Source organism: Cuculus canorus, chromosome 1, assembly GCF_017976375.1.
Source record: "Cuculus canorus isolate bCucCan1 chromosome 1, bCucCan1.pri, whole genome shotgun sequence".
Classification (NCBI taxonomy): domain Eukaryota; kingdom Metazoa; phylum Chordata; class Aves; order Cuculiformes; family Cuculidae; genus Cuculus; species Cuculus canorus.
The window spans coordinates 138,626,761-138,641,710 of NC_071401.1; positions in this window are offsets into that span (position 1 = coordinate 138,626,761).

Here is a 14,950-nt window from a genome sequence, read left to right on the forward strand (position 1 = left end):
GCAACCTGCTTATAAGGCTGGGGTAAGGCATTCAGGGATTTCTTCCCTATTTTAAATGCAAACCTTTGCCTAGTTTTAACTGCAGTGAAGTCACAATTCGTTCATCAGGGACACATGATTTTAACAGCTACTGAAAATACAATGTATTCGATGATGCCCATGAAGGGAAACAAGTTTTCAAAGAGTGATACCATTTTATCACAACTGAGAGTTCACATTTTGTGTAGGTTTTTACTGAAATATTTAAAATTTATGCTAGTCTACAGAAAAATTAATCACCTGTGCTTTTGCCTACATATAAAACCAATATTTTAACAACGTACTCTCCTGGAAAAAGGGGTGTTTACATTTGATATACAACCAAGTAATAAAGCAAGTAGACCTGTGGGGATATGAGGTATACTGAGGCAGGCAGAATTCCTTCAAAAAATCCCTTTCCTTGGGAGGACCCTGAGGGCAGCCCTTATCTCCCCCCAGGGTTTGGCAAAGAGAGGTCCATTCCCACTGACATGCATCAAACCTCATAGATAGAACACAAGTATTTTTAGCAGTTTTGTGATGTGATCATGAGCAGACTTTTTTTTTTAGATGCTAACTGGAATTAATAATATTACAATGACTGTCCCAGAAATTTGGTTTGCTAATTTTTTGCTAACATTAGGTAATTATGCCATAAGTTTTTCTCTATCATACATGCAGGTTCAGGAAAAAAGTAACTGAAGAAATGCTGTTTGTTATAGTTATTAAGCAGCCTGAAATACTGGGTTTGAAGGCAAATGTTCAATCCCTTTTGAAAATAATAGTTAGAAGTACTTTGGCTGTTTGGTCTATGTCTGAAGAGGAACCTCTAGTTATTTCATGCTTCAAATGGTGTTCACACCATGTGATACTACATTAAGGTTAACTTTTCCACTATTCCTTTATTTATTTTTATTCTTATTAGCATGCAGATATTCCTAAATATGTGTGATTTTAAGCTAATAATACTGCTCATTCAGCAAGTTTAGGTGGATACATAAATGTTTTTAAGATGGGGCCCTATGTTCCATAGGCTTTCATTTCACTGTAGTATCCAGCTACTCAGCCTCTAAAGACCAAGTATTCTGTTGGACTCTCTGTTAACTTATTTTTTTCCAATGTCTAAAATTACTCTGCATAAGGTACAACATGGTCACAAGTTCATCTAATAGAAATTCCAATGCTAATGCAGGGCTTGGCTCTTTAACATAACCTGTTTTGTGACAGTCCTGGGAGATGACCCTGAAAAATCTTGTGATATTTACTAATATGCAGTACTGTCTTTGATGCCAGTTCCATTTTCTCTCGTGTCCCAGAGCTCACACGGCCACAAAAAAATGGCAAATTATTATTATCTTTAAATAGTTAGAATCATAGAATCACAAGAATAGTTTGAGTTGGAACGGACCTTAAAGATCATCCAGTTCCAACCCCCCTGCCATGGGCAGGGACACCTCCCACTAGATCAGGCTGCCCAAGGCCCCATCCAACCTGGCCTTGAACACCTCCCGGAATGGGGCATCCACAGCTTCCCTGGGCAACCTGTGCCAGTGCCTCACCACTCTCATGGTTAAGAAATTCCTCCTTACGTCCAGTCTAAATCTGCCCCTCTCCAGTTTGTAACCATTGCTCCTAGTCCTATCACTACACGCCTTTTTACAAAGTCCCTCCCCAGCTTTCTTGTAGGCCCCCTTCAGGTTCTCTACAAACACCAGGTTTAGTGTCTTTTCTTTTCTGGTTTTGTGATTATTACTCTCTACAACTTATTACTCTCTACAACTACCTGAAAGGAGGTTGTGGAGAGGAGGGAGCTGGCCTCTTCTCCCAAGTGACAGGGGACAGGACAAGAGGGAATGGCCTGAAGCTCCGTCAGGGGAGGTTCAGGTTGGATATCAGAAAAAAATTCTTCACAGTAAGAGTCATTGGGCACTGGAACAGGCTGCCCAGGGAGGTGGTCGAGTCACCTTTCCCTGGAGGTGGATGAAGTGCTGAGGGACATGGTTTAGGGAGTGTTAGGAATGGTTGGACTCGATGATCCAATGGGTCCTTTCCAACCTTGTGATTCTGTGATTCTGTGATTGATAAGTGTGTAGAAAACCTCCTATCTAGACAACCTACGAAATGGGACAGATGCTTTCAAAGCATCTTTTCCTAGTAAGACAACCAAAATGCATTTCAGTTTAAATACCTGAGAAGCAGAAATATAGGCTGAAAGTAAATTTTAACTAGTGTATTCCAAGCAAAATGACCAAATCGCTCAGAGTAAAGGGATGCTAAGAATGAATACCTGTCCTACTCATTAGCAAAAAAAGTAACTAACTTCATTAAGATAATTCTCACTCGGCATGTAATGCACATGAAGTTAGAGACTCATTAATGACTTACTAACGACAATCTCCCTATGAGTCATGTTAGGAAGCTGCATTTAGAGTGCAAAAAATTGTAATAGCAAAGTCCTAAAATAGTCTTGCAAGAAGCACAAGATCTTAAATTGATCAGGGATCAAGTTGTTGCAGTTAGATAGGTATTTAAAGACTAAAATAAGTGGGATCTTTAAAGACATTGTTCATCTTAAGATGCCTGCATCCAACAATTATTTGGAGTCTTCTGCTTCCAGTGTTAAATGAGACACCTAATGTTTCGCTTCTGGGCACACCTAGGAGTCTTTCAGTGTCAGGAGAGCGGAATTCATGCCTGGCAGGATCCACAATGCAGTTCCTCCACCTGTATTGCCTGAGGAACTGTATCCCAGAGGCATGTGGTAGGCATATGTAGTGGGTTCCCAAAAATCTCTAGTCACAAAATATGGAGTGCTGGGCAGCTTCTTCAACAGAATACCTTAAAATCCTGCCTATGGAATATTTTGTTAAACTTGGAAACCTTGTTAATTAACCTGTTTTGTTTTGCATAAATAAATAAAAAGTATCTGTGGCAAAAAAAGAGAGAAGTGACAAGTATGATTCTGCAGCATTGTGTCAGGAACATTCACTGAGCTGCAGAGACATCTGGATCTCAGCCTCTGTTCCAGAGGCTAGTTTGTATAAGATTTGTAATATGAATGTTGAATATAAGATAAAAAAATTATCTAAAATGCATAAAGCAAGCACTGGAGCAGGGACAGGTGCCTCTAATCTCTCAAGATCATCCCTGCTTTTATGCTTGACAGCTTCTTTGCCTGTGTGAGCTGCTGGAAGCAGCAATATACGTCCATGACCCTGTGCTGGAGATAGGAGGGAAGCAGGAACTCTCAGCAGGAGCTGATTGTGGCTCTTCAGGAATTCCGCTAGCCAGTTACTGCCTTAGATTGTATTAGCCTTGCATTTGGGTCCTAAATCAATGGAATAATATCACCGTCAGTAGCCTGGACTACCAGACTCCATCCCATGAACAGAAATTCAGATTATCCATGACCCACTGCAGCAACTCACAACACCAGCGCTAATCACATAACCAAGATGCCCCTAGAAACCATCTCTGACCTGCTCAAGAGCCGTGCATAGTTCAGGGCTGTGTGAACCTCTTCTCAAAAGAGAAACCTTTCTATCATTTTCTTGTGAGTTAGAAAAGAACTTCTTACCACACAACAATTAAGGCAATACATTTTTTTTCAGTAGTACATAGCATTATATGTAATCATGCTGTCTTTCAAAACAAAGAACCTTTAATTAGTTCTTGTAAGTTGGTCCCATTTTATGTCAGAATAGGAGGGGGGTGAAAATCCCCCTCCAAACCTTTTACCACAGACTAGTGATTAAGGCAGGATATGTGAAGGTGCAAGAGAGATCTGGGGTCAGGAAAGGAGCCAGTTGACTGAAAAGTCACAGAATAAAAGGCACAATGTAAAATCCATAAGCCAACCCCAAAGAATATATAAGAAGCCAAACTTTCTCCCTTTTCCTTGCTCCCAGGTGTATTCCTTCTTTACTGGGTTGCTTTACTGGATTGTAGGTCCTTGTTCACTTTCTCTCAGTCTTTGTGCGTCCTTCACGTTGTAGCTCCCTCTTGGGTGTTTGGTCCCAAGTGACTACCTGGGAAACAAACATCACAAAAATGTCTGTAAAGTAATTCTAGCCTTTCAAGTTAAGTCTCACTAAAAGCTCTATCTTGTAATGACAGTTATACTCACAAATCTTTATAGGCTTATTTTGAGAATATTATGCTAAATTCTGAAATTTTAACATTTTTAATCAGTTACTTTTAAGCACAAAGAGGATATAACTAAATCTATGATCTAAATGTATCCATTTTGATATCAGGTTGTTTCATATTTTTAAATATCATCTCCCCTACCACCACCAAAAGGAGCAAGTGACATTATCCATTTCTAAGACTGCATACTCCCAAGTAGTATCAGAACATTTACAGGTATTACGTAATGTAAATGTACAGATATCAGTGCTGCTAGATTTCACACCTGTCATGAGATTATTTCAATGTGAAACTGAAAAACTCACATGTACGCTCAAGTGGCTTGGAGGCTCACACAACACTGAGTAAAATTTAGGCATGGCACAGGTGCATTTTACCCCAATAAAATCAAGGGAACTGCATATTCCCATCTCAAATCTGAAATGACACAGCTGTTCATATCAGTACAACAACTCAAGAATTTTTAACAGCAACTTCATGGAACTTAATGAAATTAATTTCCTAGTCACACTAGCTCCTTAAATTTGTTTCCAAGTCTAATACAGGAACCATATGGAGAGAGGCACAGAAAGATAAGTAGGCGTTGCATGCCATTACACACCATCTGTTTAGGCAAGACGTGCTGAGCTGAACAAGGAACGGGTCATGGCTCTGACGACATTCACAGGTCAGAGACTGTCTAAGAGCCAATGTAGACTACAACAGCATCTGGCTGCCAGGGAGCACGTGAAAAGATTTTCCCGGGGTTACCGTAAGAGATAAGAACAGCAAGTAGTTGACTGGCGAGGGAGGAGCAGTGGATGAAGATAAGTAAGTGCCTGAGAAGTAGAAGTCTGTGTTGAGAGAAAGGATAAAAAGTGGATGAATTATATAGGGATAGATGGTAAAAGCATAAGTGATATAGCAGTGTAAGATGACGACACGAAGATTTTCATTGCAATGTAAAGCCCTTCATTTACTAAGAGTTGGAGATTTTGCCCTAGGTTTCTCAACCTTATAATGTAATATTATTCAAACTGGCATTTTATCAGTGAGACCCTTTCTGACAATAAATTATAGAAATATAAATGTATGCTAAATCATGTTGCACACATTTAAAAAAAGATTTATAGATGAACTTATCCACTGTAGAGCTGTGTTCTCAGAGAACCTGCCCTACACTTTCCTGCACCTGCAGAGAGCTAGGAGTGGGAGAATAATTATTAGCATTGAAAGTCTAAGCCAGGTGTTCCAGGAATGGAGAAATTTCATCTTTGGTTGGCTGGCCTCTAAAGGCAGGAAAAGAGAAAAAGGAAGTGTCCATGTTTGAGCTGGCATGTGCCACGTAAATCCTTGCCTAGTCAGTGCCAGGCCTCTGCTGCTGGCAACTGGAGGCTGTTGTGCACTTTGCCTGAGGTTATTACCACAGACCAGGAAAGTGCAAAGCCAAACACAGAATGTACAGGGAAGGCTGAAGTGTTAAAGGAAATATAGTTGTGAAACAGAATGCAAATTTGCACATGCAAATGGAGTACAAGCCTTATACGATATATTAACTCAACGCCTTCCACAGTGCATTGCTTCAAGAAGATTAGGTGTCACTTCTGTGCTTGGATCATTTAGACTTAGGCATTTTAGTTTTTTATCAGAAGTGGTATGCAAGAAAATATTCAGCGGATATGTTTACATATTATATCTGTGTTTTGCTACTAAGAAGATTAATATTTTTCTTCTGAAGTAAAAGGAACAAAATACAAGTCAGTACCTATCTATTAAATTACCAGCTTTGCACATATTTTTCCCAGTGTTGGAGACATCCATTTTCACTTCCTCTCAGGATATTAAGCAATGCCAGTAAGGCAGTCCTGCTTACAATTTAGAGCAACAATTTCCACATCAAGACAGCAGCCTTGATTCTTAAAACCATATATTTTTAAATTGAGGAACAGGATATAATCCAAATCCTACATTTCAAACACTTTTTTCCAGTCCCTTCTTCTCTTAATTTTCTTTTCAGAAGAGCAACTTGGATACAAAGTCAGTTTAATAATAATAAATAAATCTTTGTCAGCCACTTCCAACTCCTTTTTCATTAATTCATGCAAAACTGTCAACATGTCAGTGGACTTAATTTAATAAAATAAATAAGCAGTGCTTAATTTCAGAGAGGTCTAAGTGAAGAAGGAAAGCATTATAGCAAATGTATTATCGAAAGCAGGGATATCTCAACTGAATTTCAGAGGCATATTAAGACTAAAACAGCAAATGCTCAGAATGAATAAAAGCAGCAACAGGCACAGAAATGAGACTGTTATGAAGTTAATATCTGGTTGGAATGTATTCTGACAGTGTTCACACTTTTTCTCTTTAATGTGAAAGGCATGGACTTCTTTATTTTTTGTTCTCAACTCATGAAACACCACTGAGCAATCACAATGCAAGTTCTGTGACATGTAACTATCCAGCCTTTGGGTGGAGAAAGACCCTTCTATCCCAATTTGAGCAATGTCTTGGATCTCATCTATGGGATACCTGATGCTGGAGCTGTGTCCCACATCTCCACAATACCATATCCCTATCCATATATCCCTTCACTTCTCAGACATATTCCCCACTCCACACATCCACCAGCAAGGCTGTGATGCCCAGAAGGGCAGCTAAAGATGTGTAGTGAGGTTGTTGAGAAAGGCAATCCCTTAAAACACCTTTTACCTTAAACATCATTGTTTACAGGCTTAATTTAACCAAAAAACAAAGGTGTATCTACCAATACTGTTGATAGCAGTTATGGGCTAGTGAACAATACTCGGTGCTGTGTGGGAAGTACCCAGAGTCAAATGAACCATAGCCCGGATGTTACAAACTAGGAATCTGAGCCAGATCTGCCAAATTTCATAAAAAGTTTAAATCAGCTTTGACTCTTCCACAATATTTCTAAAATTTTAGTTGTACCTCCTTTACTTAGCTATGTCTTGCCCTATTTTTATTTGTTTCCCCTCTTAATAAATGTTTTCAATTTCTGTAGTATTTTTCTTGGGTTTAGAACAACACAAGCAGAGGCTCCACCCATGTTTTAGTTTATTGCCAGATAAATGAACCTTCGTGCCCAAGTGAGTCATGGAGTCAGGCCATCCCCAGTCATCCTACATCTTTAAGAAAGCCCGGCTAATACCGATGCTCTAGAAGGGAGAAACTTGAATGGCTTTTGGAGGACTGGATGTGCAAAGGTGAACCAGAGAAAGCAGAAATCTATCATCATATTAGCTAATTTAGGCTGCAGAAATACATAAGAGATTAATTTAGAATGTGTGCTTTCCTCAAAGGGAAGGTAAACTAGCAGGAGACTGGAAAGGGAAATTAGCACTTAAAACGAAGAACAATTCCTCATTCATAAATACAGTGCAAAATAAAATCACTAAACAAGGCATTAGCTTGGTCACCAATGTTTGGTGGCCATCACATGGATGATGCATGGTTTATTCCTTGTAAGGTGTTCCAGTAATTTAGTTAAAATCTGTCTTTACTAAATACTATTCATATTGTTAATATTCATATTGTTATTATGAATAGTAGAGAATAGGTGTGGTTTCTTTTGTCCTCTTAGATATTCTTTCAATAGAAAATTCATTTTTCTGGCAAACTTATAGGCAATTTCTGACAATCTGCTGGCTTTAAAATTCTACAAGTCTTTCTGATTGGTTATGAAGTATCAATTCCCACCTCACAGAAGTTAAATGCTGTATAACTAGTATCAGCATTGGTATGGTATTCTTTGTAACTTTATTTTTTCACTTCTGTTTTCTCCATTTAGAGTTTCAGTTTAAAATAGAAGTGTATACATGAGTGTATGCAAAATATGAGTGTTCTGTACTTATACTCGAAATATGACTATAAACTGTTGAAAACCTTCAGTCTGAGGAGGGCTGCAAGTTTAAATTATCACTGTTGTATAAATCCTATTCACAGCAGCATTTAAAAATTGCTCCTTTAAATGAAATGTGGGTGAAATGCAGTCTATTGGACAATTTATATGCATTTTAAAAAACATTTACAGGAGAAAAAAATCTAGACTTGTGTACTTCAACTAACCAGACTTAACTCAATGCCTGGCAAACGTATAGAAGACCCACATAAGGAGAACACAGCAAATGTCAGACAGCTGAGACTGGAGGACTCACTACTCTACAAATTTCCTCTCCTTTGTACAACCATAATGCAAGTAAATTAAGACATTTCAGGCAGTTTCTTAGCTTGATAGCTTCAGCATTTAGAGCAAGTTCCCAAGCTGGGCACAGGCTCTAGATCTATTCCATAGGTGTGAAATGCAGATCTGAAACTTTATATAATTTTTATCAAGGCTTCACTCACGATATGTTTACCAACATACTTTGAGCTTAAGCATTCATCTTTGCATATTATTTTTGTCTAGCTAATCATGAATCTTTGTATTAATTAAAACGGCAATGAAACTTGTAACGAACCTGCGTGTCTAAAAACCATATGAGACACCTTGTTCTCACCTTTAAGATTTTACAAATAAAATTATTTTTGAGGAAGAAACAGATTCTGGGAAGAAAACAAAGGACATCTTAAACTTTTACACTTCATGAACATAACTCTGCTGGTGCAAGACACAAGAACATCAATGCTACTAGAGCTTGTGGAATTTTTCACATAGTGTATCTTTTTAGAAAGCGAAAATGTTAAATATAATGGAAAAAATAATATTGTATTCATTACGTAAGAAGAAAAAGACCCAAATGGCATTTTGAGTTGAAGAATAAATCAGACACAACTTATTTTTAAATGAAATCTGCTTTACACAGCTAGATATTGAATCACATTTAAGTTGTTCTTTGTCAAAGTGAAACAAATGTGATGTTGCTCAACAGAGGCTGATTCCATAAAGAAAATCTGAGATTACATTGGAACAAAACATAGGCATTTTCAGTCCTCTTTTTTCCTTTTTCTGCGAATAGTTGTTCTAGATTGCAATGTCTTGATGATGGTAGCATGATTCTGTATTCCTCCTAGGGGACTTACTGCAATGTCATTCCTATCTGAATAGGGTCTTTTAGCAATAGAACAATGCCACAATCGTTACTGAAGAACTTACTATTTAAAATAGGACCTTGTGTAGGAGGAAAGTAACATTTTCAGTGATAGTGCTAAAAATAACTGCACTCCAGCATTCTACAGGTCCAAGAGACAAGTGAGTCTTGGAGTGGAAAGTTCATCCTTTCTTGTCCATACACTGGATTTAAGCCTAAAGCCAAACAAAGCTGTGAATTGTGACGTGCTTTTTCTTTCATTCCGTAGTCAGCAGATGGCTCTGAAACTTAATAAAAAATTGCCCAAGTCCATCAGAGATGTTTTAGGATGATCTCTAAATGGATCTGGGTCATTTCAATTTCATGATGAAATCTTAATCCAAACAAGTTTTATGCACAGCTATCACTGATCTGAACAAAATTGATAAAGAAAAGAAGAAAAAGGTATTTCAAAACTGACAAAATATATACCTGCAAAGCTAAAAACATGCAACAATGATGGATCAGGAAGCTTTTAACTAGTCACAGTAGGTATGGTTTAGCGAGCTGGATTTGGCATCTACTACCTTATATAATTGACTTTATTTTGAGCATAATGCCCAAAGGAAAACTTCGAAGACATTACTGTGGGTTGAAGATCAGTTTAAGCGTTACCTGAAATTTGAGCAAAAAAACCTAAGCATACACTCAGAACTGGATATCTTTGTTATATTACCTTATGGAATAACTGAGGAGACTTTGCTAGAACATTTAGAAATTAGACACTATTTCCCACTTACTGACTATGCTTTACTGAATGATAGGAGTTAAAATATTCCTCCAGTAACAGTAGTTTATTTGCATTCCTAAGCATGCTTGCAGGTACCCGTAATGGGACATGGGCTGCTAAGACAGATATTGCAGTAGGTGTTAATTCAAAGTTTAAATCACAAAAATCTATAATAGAAAGCCAAAAATCTTTTAAAGAATCACATTTGTAAAGCTAGTGAATTAATATGCTGACCGAGACTTGCTTCTGACAGGTCTAGCTCATTACGTTCAGATACACTGGCACGACTAAGTCTATTGGGAGTCCAAAAGTCTCTGAGAATGTTCAGAGTGACATTTGGGATAACGGGTGTGAATTGCAGCCAGGTCTTTCATATGCCTGTTTGCTGCTCTGTATTTCTTTCTCCAAGCGCATGCCAAGATCAAATTCCCAGACTTTCTCAGTGCCCAAGCAAATATTGTTAAACTTAAATTTGGAACATTCATAAAACACAGATGCAGCACATTACTGTACACGTCTGCTGTCACACAAATGCAGTCAGACAGGGTGGCTGTGAACCAAGGGTGGCATGTGGAGCCTTACGCATCTTTGGAGCATCCTATGTCATGAACAGCAAAATTGAATCGCATTGATGATGGGTCATGAGGTATTCAGAAAGGATAACTTTATCCTGCTGAGATTAATCTCCTGCAAATCTTCCAACAAACTTGGGGAGAGGGAGTGGGAAGTTCCTCTAGGTGGTAATTTAATGACTAGATCAGACTCCTGCTCCAATGTCCCTCTAGGGGAACCTCTCTCCCCACTTTGCTGTGGAGAAAGCCTACAATGCTGAGCTTTGTTCAGTTAACATAAAACTATCAAAAAGCAAGGCTACAATTTCCATTTCAGATCACCACTTCCTTCTCCCTCCCTATTTGAGGCTGATATGGCCCATGTTATTTTACATGACAGATAATAAAATTGCAATGGAGCAGAGCACATAGGAATTACGGCAGTTCATTCTTGTAGTACCGTTGCTGAAATCAAGTTTTAAAACCATGCTTGCCTCAAGAGGGACTCTAAGGGCAGGGACAGTCCCCTGACTGCTCCCTTTTCTGAAAGGGGGTTCAGCCAAGAAGATGTATAAATATTTAAGATACAAGAAAGATACGACTGTCTTCGTTTATGATGAGAACCTATCTGCTATTGTAAAAATCCACAGAAATTAACTTCTCGAAAGATTGATTTTCAATGCAGTTACATAGACTTCCTTTTTCCATAGAAAATATGCTAATACTTTCAACTCTATTCTTCAGAACATAAACTTTGGAAACGTTTAAGTCATAGGATAGAGTATTATTGTTGCGAAGAAAAAAAAATACAGATGCAAAGGTTTTTAATTAAAACAGACAGAATGAGTGCTACCTCAGAGAATGCTTTATGGTGCTCTGGCAGTGCCTCCATGGATGATGTCAGCATCAGGAGAGCACTTCTTAATAGTATTTTTTTTTTTTTTTCTATTTCCTTCTCTTCCTGTTACAGGCTTGGTTCATCTTACTAAAATTATTTGTCTGGTCTAGAGTCTTAAAAAATAAAGTGGGATTTACAGCACTTCATCAACATCAACTTAAGCTGAAGTCCCAGGGAGCGAAAAAAAAGGAGGGAAACAAAGAAACCACAAACAGATAGACAAAAAATCCTAGTATTCATATGATGGAGGACACTCCCATATCAGTTCCCAGCCAATACTTCTTAGGCATCAGCATTTTGGGACTGAAATATAGATATTCCTGGAGTCCAGTTATAGCCATGATGGTATCCCAAGTCTTTATTTTCTTTCAAATTTAAAAGTAAGAAAATAAAACTCTGAAGATGAAAATTATCACATACAGTCCAAGGATACAAAGCGGGACTGCTTTCAGAAAATACTGAAGTATAACTACCAAAGAAAAAAAAATTAAATTTTAAAACCACAAAATAGTAATAAACAAAAAAACTTATTTGGAACACACTTCCCCAACAGATTATTTAATCAGGCTACTGATAAACTGTACTTTATTAAAGAAAGGGAAGGAATTTTCATCTAGTGTCTGATTTTTTTTCCTCAAATTAAGGTAAGAGTTATGATTCTGAGAATGTTTGACACAGAGGAAGAATTGCCTTATTCATGGTAATGAAACAATGAGAGGAAATGGTCTCAAGTTTCACCAGCGGAAGTTTAAACTCCAGAAAAGTCAGGAAAAATTATATCACCAAAAGAGTTGTCAGACACTGGAACAGGCTGCCCAGGGAAGTGGTTGAATCATCATCCCTGGACATATTTAAAAGGCATGTAGATGTGGGGCCTAGGGACATGGTTTAGTGGCAAACTTGGCAGGGTTAGGCTTACAGTTGGACTTGATGATCTTAAAGGTCTTTTTCAACCCAAGCTCTTCTATGATTCTATGATTCTCGATGCCTCCATTAAGTGAATAATTACTTAAAAAAAACCAAACTGCATCATGCCTTCATCAAGCTGATGTGGACTGCAACAGCAGATAATTTATGACCTGTCTACATTTAAAAACTGCTGTTATTGCTCACTGTCAATGAATAATACAAATACACTGCTATTTAAATTCAATATTGTACCATTATTTATTTTTCATATTTGATAAGTAACTGACAAAAAACATACGCATTCATGTTAATGGCAATAATGAAAATGAGCTTTCACACAACAGCAATATAAAACTTTATCCTGTTAGCATAGATGTTAAATCTGACAATCTCTAAATTTAATTACTCCTAGAATCATAGAACAGTTTGGGTTGGAAGGGACCTTAAAGATCATCTAGTTCCAACTCCCAAACCAGGTAGCAAATATAAGAGGTAACTTATGGAGAATAGAAGAAAATAAAAGCACAGGAAAGGTTATGTTTATCTAATTCTTATGTTCTTCCCTTAATATAAGTTAGAAGCCCTTGCTCCTCTTGTTTTTTTTCCTTATAGACAGATTCATGGCCAGCCAAAAGGTCTTCCCCAAAGCACACATCCGGTTCCTAAAGGGAGAAAACTTTTATCTTCACATCATAACACTTTGAACACTGACTCTAATTATTTTTAGAGCCACTTTTGAAAGTGAAACAGTGGGGAGAAAAGGGAAGGAAGATATTGCTCCTGACTACTTGAAATAAAACAAGCTTTTCCGATACATGGCCATTGTTGCCATTTTGCTTCTTGATATTTTAAATAACAGATGCTTTTTCAGATACTGGCCAAAACCTATTCTATCATAAAACAAAAATCATATAGTCCATTCAATTCTGAACATATTCTTCCAACATTTAGTTCCCTGTCTTGCAAATACGTGTACAGAACCTCTGCATACAGGCAGGCTAACTGAACTGCATACTTCGCTGGATAAAGATAAAAATATTTACATGCCTGTATATACATAGTTATATGTATATACACAGGTATATATACATGTACATATATGCCTTTGTAGATTATATACGGCAACTCATTCCAGTTACAATTTCAGTAAGCGTAAACTGGGCCCTCTGTGAAAATGGATCGGCAGGGATATTTAGACTTCTCACAAAACAAAACAAGCCATACTGATGGTTTGCATTATCAATATTTCTGGTTTTGAACCCAGCTTTTTTAGGATGACTCCTGCGATCAGGTTTGGACATACCATACTATTCATGTTATAAAGACATATTATTAAGGCTTACTTTCAAGTTGGTGCTCTTTGTTTGACTGATAAGCATGAACTTCACTAAAGTTTATGAGTATTTGGAGGATGCGAATGGATTTAGAATTTTATTGCTGCTTCAAGAAGACAAAGAATTTGGACTGTTGTTTTCTTCTAAATTAGAACAGGATCATCCCACTAACTTACCAAACTCTGTGTCACTTTATAGGCATTTTAAATCCACTAGTTCCTGCAATGGTTCATGTAAGAGGAAATCCAACTTGAATCTTGACTATGAAAATCTAATTTCTGGGAAGTTCTCAAAGATCATTTCTGAGGTTCATTTCTCAGATTAAGAAAGAACATTCTAATTAAATTCTTTTGGCATACCTATAATTGATACAAACTATGTATGGCATTAAGGGATCTTCCTAGATACAACCAGAAGTTGATTTTGTAACAGTTCACCTTTAATGTTTAAGTTTTCGATACAGAAGAGAGGGATTCTTTCAATTATAAAAATCTTGTAAAATTATGGAGTTTGTAATTATTCCCAGAGAATAAACCAATGTTGAAATTAAAAACAAGTAAGCTCAGAGTGACTACCAGAGATGGGAAAGTGATAGAGTTATTTCTAGTATGTTTTAGAAAGATGAAATATGCACAATTATAATGTAGGTAGAAATCTATGCTAAAATCAAGACTCCACCAAAATTCTCAGGTCTACTGAATTAACTAAAGTCTTCTGTCTTCCTGACAGGCCTGTACAGAATAAGAAAATACTTAGTTAATTAGTCACACGCAAAACTGATTTTTCTAGGCAGAGATAGAACTATTAGTGTTCTTAAACTGACACATATCCTTAAGTGTTACATATAACTGGGAGCTTACCTCAACAAAAGAACTGAACAAAGGGAAAGAGGAAGTATGAGCTAAATTTACAGGTATTAGAGAAGTAATAAGGACACTTCACATTTTTAGAACATTGTTTCTGCTGCTTTCAGTAGACAGGGTATAGGTTTCTCAGTTAGGAGTCAAAGACTATTTGAAGACACCTCTTGCAATATAATTTATTGAAAAACACTACTAAGCAGTTAAAGGTCATTAAAGGAGAACATATACAATGAATAGGATAAGTGGCATAAGAGGAAACATTTTTTTGATCCATGTAAAACAGAACCTTAAACCACTGGCAGTAGACCTAGGTTTTGTCAGTATAATATCCCAGTGCTTTATGGAAATAGATCTTACACATTTCAGAGATGTTTTATTGATGTATGAGTTTGATATATCTTTTATGTGCAAAAATACAATAAGGATCAC